Below are 7,619 nucleotides of genomic sequence, written 5' to 3'. Positions count from 1 at the left end.
TGTTACATTACACTCACTAGTAGGAGTCAGAAATACATCACAGGGTGGTGTGAATCGGAGGGTCTGAATTAGAATCGGCAGTGAGTGGCAATATAGGATGGAGAAAAGCAACGCGGGGTGGTGAGCATTGGGAGGTCAGTGAACATGCAGTGGCAATGTAGGATAGGTTTCAGAAATACATCGCGGGGGGGTGCGCATTGTATGGGTGTGTGTTACATTACATTCACTAGTAGGACTGAGAAAAACATCACGGGGTGGTGCGCATTGTTTGGGTGTGTGTTACATTACATTCACTAGTAGGAGTGAGAAAAACATCACGGGGTGGTGTGAATCGGAGGGTCTGAATTAGGATAGGCAGTGAGTGGCAATGTAGGATGGAGAAAAGCACCACGGGGTGGTCAGCATGGGGAGGTCAGGCAACATGCATTGGCAATGTAGGATAGGTTTCTGAAAAACATCGCGGGGTGGTGCCCATTGTATGGGTGTGTGTTACATTACATTCACTAGTAGGAGTGAGAAAAACATCACGGGTTGGTGCGCATGTATGGATGTGTGTTACATTACATTCACTAGTAGGAGTGAGAAAAACAACACGTGGTGGTGTGAATCGGAGGGTCTGATTTAGGATAGGCAGTGAGTGGCAATGAAGGATGGAGAAAAGCAACACGGTGTGGTCAGCAGGGGGAGGTCAGGGAACATGCAGTGGCAATGTAGGATAGGTTTCTGAAAAATATCGCAGGGTGGTGCGCATTGTATGGGTGTGTGTTACATTACATTCACTAGTAGGAGTGAGAAAAACATCGCGGGGTGGTGCGCATTGTATGGGTGTGTGTTACATTACATTCACTAGTAGGAGTGAGAAAAACATCACGGGGTGGTGCACATTGTATGGGTGTGTGTTACATTACATTCACTAGTAGGAGTGAGAAAAACATCACGGGGTGGTGTCAATCGGATGGTCTGAATTAGGATAGGCAGTGAGTGGCAATGTACGATGGAGAAAAGCACCGCGGGGTGGTGAGCATGGGGAAGTCAGGGAACATGCAGTGGCAATGTAGGATAGTCTTCTGAAAAACATTGCGGGGTGGTGCGCATTGTATGGGTGTGTGTTACATTACATTCACTAGTAGGAGTGAGAAAAACATCACGGGGTGGTTCGCATTGTATGGGTGTGTGTTACATTACATTCACTAGTAGGAGTGAGAAAAACATCACGGGCTGGTGAGAATCGGAGGGTCTGAATTAGGATAGGCAGTGAGTGGCAATGTAGGATGGAGAAAAGCACCGCGGGGTGGTCAGCATGGCAGGTCAGGGAACATGCAGTGGCAATGTAGGATAGGTTTCTGAAAAACATCGCGGGTTGGTGCACATTGTATGGGTGTGTGTTACATTACATTCACTCGTAGGAGTGAGAAAAACATCACTGGGTGGTGTGAATCGGAGGGTCTGAATTAGGATAGGCAGTGAGTGGCAATGTAGCATGGAGAAAAGCACCGCGGAGTGCTCAGCATGGGGAGGTCAGGGAACATGCAGTGGCAATGTAGGATAGTATTCTGAAAAACATCGCGTGGTGGTGCGCATTGTATGGGTGTGTGTTACATTACATTCACTAGTAGGAGTGAGAAAAACATCACGGGTTGGTGCGCATTGTATGGATGTGTGTTACATTACATTCACTAGTAGAAGTGAGAAAAACATCACGGGGTGGTGTGAATCGGAGGGTCTGAATTAGGATAGGCAGTGAGTGGCAAAGTAGGATGGAGAAAAGCACCGCGGGGTGGTCAGCATGGGGAGGTCAGGGAACATGAAGTGGCAATGTAGGATAGTTTTCTGAAAAACAACGCGGGGTGGTGCGCATTGTATGGGTGTGTGTTATATTACATTCACTACTAGGAGTGAGAAAAACATCACGGGGTTTTTCGCATTGTATGGGTGTGTGTTACATTACATTCACTAGTAGGAGTGAGAAAAACATCACGGGGTGGTGTGAATCGGAGGGTCTGAATTAGGATAGGCAGTGAGTGGCAATGTAGGATGGAGAAAAGCACCGCGGGGTGGTCTCCATGGGGAGGACAGTGAACATGCAGTGACAATGTAGGATAGGTTTCTGAAAAACATCGCGGGGTGGTGCGCATTGTATGGGTGTGTGTTACATTACATTCACAGTAGGAGTGAGAAAAACATCACGGGGTGGTGTGAATTGGAGGGTTTGCATTAGGATAGGCAGTGAGTGGCAATGTCGGATGGAGAAGAGCACCGCGGGTTGGTCAGCATGGGGTGGTCAGGGAACATGCAGTGGCAATGTAGGATAGGTTTCTGAAAAACATCGCGGGGTGGTGCGCATTGTATGGGTGTGTGTTACATTACATTCACTAGTAGGAGTGAGAAAAACATCACGCGGTGGTGCGCATTGTATGGGTGTGTGTTACATTACATTCACTAGTAGAAGTGAGAAAAACATCACGGGGTGGTGTGAATCGGAGGGTCTGAATTAGGATAGGCAGTGAGTGGCAATGTAGGATGGAGAAAAGCACCGCGGGGTGGTCAACATGGGGACGTCAGGGAACATGCAGTGGCAATGTAGGATAGGTTTCTGAAAAACATCGCGGGGTGGTGCACATTGTATGGGTGTGTGTTACATAACATTCACTAGTAGGAGTGAGAAAACCATCACCGGGTAGTGTGAATCGGAGGGTCTGATTTAGGATAGGCAGTGAGTGGCAATGTCGGATGGAGAAAAGCACCGCGCGTTGGTCAGCATGGGGTGGTCAGGGAACATGCAGTGGCAATGTAGGATAGGTTTCTGAAAAACATCGCGAGGTGGTGCGCATTGTATGGGTGTGTGTTACATTACATTCACTAGTAGGAGTGAGAAAAACATCACGGGGTGGTGCACATTGTATGGGTGTGTGTTACATTACATTCACTAGTAGGAGTGATAAAAACATGACACAGTGGTGCGCATTGTATGGGTGTGTGTTACATTACATTCACTAGTAGGAGTGAGAAAAACATCATGGGCTGGTGTGAATCGGAGGGTCTGAATTAGTATAGGCAGTGAGTGGCAATGTAGGATGGAGAAAAGCACCGCGGTGTGGTCAGCAGGGGGAGGTCAGGGAACATGCAGTGGCAATGTAGGATAGGTTTCTGAAAAATATCGCAGGGTTGTGCGCATTGTATGGGTGTGTGTTACATTACATTCACTAGTAGGAGTGAGAAAAACATCACGAGGTGGTTCGCACTGTATGGGTGTGTGTTACATTACATTCACTAGTAGGAGTGAGAAAAACATCACGGGCTGGTGTGAATCGGAGGGTCTGAATTAGGATAGGCAGTGAGTGGCAATGTAGGATGGAGAAAAGCACCGCGGAGTGCTCAGCAAGGGGAGGTCAGGGAAGATGCAGTGGCAATGTAGGATAGGTTTCTGAAAAACATCGCGTGGTGGTGCGCATTGTATGGGTGTGTGTTACATTACATTCACTAGTAGAAGAGAGAAAAACATCACGGGGTGGTGTGAATCGGAGGGTCTGAATTAGGATAGGCAGTGAGTGGCAATATAGGATGGAGAAAAACACCGCGGGGTGGTCAGCATGGGGAGGTCAGGGAACATGAAGTGGCAATGTAGGATAGTTTTCTGAAAAACAACGCGGGGTGGTGCGCATTGTATGGGTGTGTGTTACATTGCATTCACTACTAGGAGTGAGAAAAACATCTCGGGGTTTTTCGCATTATATGGGTGTGTGTTACATTACATTCACTACTAGGAGTGAGAAAAACATCACGGGGTGGTGTGAATCGGAGGGTCTGAATTAGGATAGGCAGTGAGTGGCAATGTAGGATGGAGAAAAGCACCGCGGGGTGGTCTCCATGGGGAGGTCAGTGAACATGCTGTGACAATGTAGGATAGGTTTCTGAAAAACATCGCGGGGTGGTGCGCATTGTATGGGTGTGTGTTACATTACATTCACTAGTAGGAGTGAGAAAAACATCACGGGGTGGTGTGAATTGGAGGGTTTGCATTAGGATAGGCAGTGAGTGGCAATGTAGGATGCAGAAAAGCACCGCGGGGTGGTCAGCACGGGGACGTCAGGGAACATGCAGTGGCAATGTAGGATAGGTTTCTGAAAAACATCGCGTGGTGGTGCACATTGTATGGGTGTGTGTTATATAACATTCACTAGTAGGAGTGAGAAAAACATCACGGGGTGGTGTCAATCGGAGGGTCTGATTTAGGATAGGCAGTGAGTGGCAATGTCGGATGGAGAAAAGCACCGCGGGTTGGTCAGCATGCGGTGGTCAGGGAACATGCAGTGGCAATGTAGGATAGGTTTCTGAAAAACATCGCGGGGTGGTGCGCATTGTATGGGTGTGTGTTACATTACATTCACTAGTAGGAGTGAGAAAAACATCACGCGGTGGTGCGCATTGTATGGGTGTGTGTTACATTACATTCACTAGTAGGAGTGAGAAAAACATCACGGGGTGGTGTCAAACGGAGGGTCTGATTTAGGATAGGCAGTGAGTGGCAATGTCGGATGGAGAAAAGCACCGCGGGGTGGTCAGCATGGGGAGGTCAGGGAACATGCAGTGGCAATATAGGATAGGTTTCTGAAAAACATCGCGGGGTGGTGCGCATTGTATGGGTGTTTGTAACATTACATTCACTAGTAGGAGTGAGAAAAACATCACGGGGTGGTGTGAATCGGAGGGTCTGAATTAGGATAGGCAGTGAGTGGCAATGTAGGATGGAGAAAAGCACCGCGGAGTGCTCAGCATGGGGAGGTCAGGGAACATGCAGTGGCAATGTAGGATAGTATTCTGAAAAACATCGCGTGGTGGTGCGCATTGTATGGGTTTGTGTTACATTACATTCACTAGTAGGAGTGAGAAAAACATCACGGGTTGGTGCGCATTGTATGGATGTGTGTTACATTACATTCACTAGTAGAAGTGAGAAAAACATCACGGGGTGGTGTGAATCGGAGGGTCTGAATTAGGATAGGCAGTGAGTGGCAAAGTAGGATGGAGAAAAGCACCGCGGGGTGGTCAGCATGGGGAGGTCAGGGAACATGAAGTGGCAATGTAGGATAGTTTTCTGAAAAACAACGCGGGGTGGTGCGCATTGTATGGGTGTGTGTTACATTACATTCACTACTAGGAGTGAGAAAAACATCACGGGGTTTTTCGCATTGTATGGGTGTGTGTTACATTACATTCACTAGTAGGAGTGAGAAAAACATCACGGGGTGGTGTGAATCGGAGGGTCTGAATTAGGATAGGCAGTGAGTGGCAATGTAGGATGGAGAAAAGCACCGCGGGGTGGTCTCCATGGGGAGGTCAGTGAACATGCAGTGACAATGTAGGATAGGTTTCTGAAAAACATCGCGGGGTGGTGCGCATTGTATGGGTGTGTGTTACATTACATTCACAGTAGGAGTGAGAAAAACATCACGGGGTGGTGTGAATTGGAGGGTTTTCATTAGGATAGGCAGTGAGTGGCAATGTCGGATGGAGAAAAGCACCGCGGGTTGGTCAGCATGGGGTGGTCAGGGAACATGCAGTGGCAATGTAGGATAGGTTTCTGAAAAACATCGCGGGGTGGTGCGCATTGTATGGGTGTGTGTTACATTACATTCACTAGTAGGAGTGAGAAAAACATCACGCGGTGGTGCGCATTGTATGGGTGTGTGTTACATTACATTCACTAGTAGGAGTGAGAAAAACATGACGCGGTGGTGCGCATTGTATGGGTGTGTGTTACATTACATTCACTAGTAGGAGTGATAAAAACATGACGCAGTGGTGCGCATTGTATGGGTGTGTGTTACATTACATTCACTAGTAGGAGTGAGAAAAACATCATGGGCTGGTGTGAATCGGAGGGTCTGAATTAGTATAGGCAGTGAGTGGCAATGTAGGATGGAGAAAAGCACCGCGGTGTGGTCAGCAGGGGGAGGTCAGGGAACATGCAGTGGCAATGTAGGATAGGTTTCTGAAAAATATCGCAGGGTGGTGCGCATTGTATGGGTGTGTGTTACATTACATTCACTAGTAGGAGTGAGAAAAACATCACGAGGTGGTTCGCACTGTATGGGTGTGTGTTACATTACATTCACTAGTATGAGTGAGAAAAACATCACGGGCTGGTGTGAATCGGAGGGTCTGATTTAGGATAGGCAGTGAGTGGCAATGTCGGATGGAGAAAAGCACCGCGGGTTGGTCAGCATGGGGTGGTCAGGGAACATGCAGTGGCAATGTAGGATAGGTTTCTGAAAAACATCGCGGGGTGGTGCGCATTGTATGGGTGTGTGTTACATTACATTCACTAGTAGGAGTGAGAAAAACATCACGGGGTGGTGCACATTGTATGGGTGTGTGTTACATTACATTCACTAGTAGGAGTGATAAAAACATGACGCAGTGGTGCGCATTGTATGGGTGTGTGTTACATTACATTCACTAGTAGGAGTGAGAAAAACATCATGGGCTGGTGTGAATCGGAGGGTCTGAATTAGTATAGGCAGTGAGTGGCAATGTAGGATGGAGAAAAGCACCGCGGTGTGCTCAGCAGGGGGATGTCAGGGAACATGCAGTGGCAATGTAGGATAGGTTTCTGAAAAATATCGCAGGGTGGTGCGCATTGTATGGGTGTGTGTTACATTACATTCACTAGTAGGAGTGAGAAAAACATCACGGGCTGGTGTGAATCGGAGGGTCTGAATTAGGATAGGCAGTGAGTGGCAATGTAGGATGGAGAAAAGCACCGCGGGGTGGTCAGCATGGCAGGTCAGGGAACATGCAGTGGCATGTAGGATAGGTTTCTGAAAAACATCGCGGGTTGGTGCACATTGTATGGTTGTGTGTTACATTTCATTCACTAGTAGGAGTGAGAAAAACATCACGGGGTGGTGTGAATCGGAGGGTCTGAATTAGGATAGTCAGTGAGTGGCAATGTAGGATGGAGAAAAGCACCGCGGAGTGCTCAGCAAGGGGAGGTCAGGGAAGATGCAGTGGCAATGTAGGATAGGTTTCTGAAAAACATCGCGTGGTGGTGCGCATTGTATGGGTGTGTGTTACATTACATTCACTAGTAGGAGTGAGAAAAACATCACGGGTTGGTGCACATTGTATGGGTGTGTGTTACATTACATTCACTAGTAGGAGTGAGAAAAACATCACGGGGTGGTGTCAAACGGAGGGTCTGATTTAGGATACGCAGTGAGTGGCAATGTCGGATGGAGAAAAGCACCGCGGGGTGGTCAGCATGGGGAGGTCAGGGAACATGCAGTGGCAATGTAGGATAGGTTTCTGAAAAACATCGCGGGGTGGTGCGCATTGTATGGGTGTGTGTTACATTACATTCACTAGTAGGAGTGAGAAAAACATCATGGGTTGGTGCGCATTGTATGGGTGTGTGTTACATTACATTCACTAGTAGGAGTGAGAAAAACATCACGGGGTTGTGTGAATCGGAGGGTCTGAATTAGGATAGGCAGTGAGTGGCAATGTAGGATGGAGAAAAGCACCGCGGGGTGGTCAACATGGGGCCGTCAGGGAACATGCAGTGGCAATGTAGGATAGGTTTCTGAAAAACATCGCGGGGTGGTGCACATTGTATG

Source organism: Cavia porcellus, unplaced genomic scaffold (genome assembly GCF_034190915.1).
Source record: "Cavia porcellus strain 051 isolate PalLab524CR breed Dunkin Hartley unplaced genomic scaffold, mCavPor4.1 scaffold_57, whole genome shotgun sequence".
NCBI lineage: Eukaryota > Metazoa > Chordata > Mammalia > Rodentia > Caviidae > Cavia > Cavia porcellus.
Note: the sequence above shows the minus strand (reverse complement) of the source record.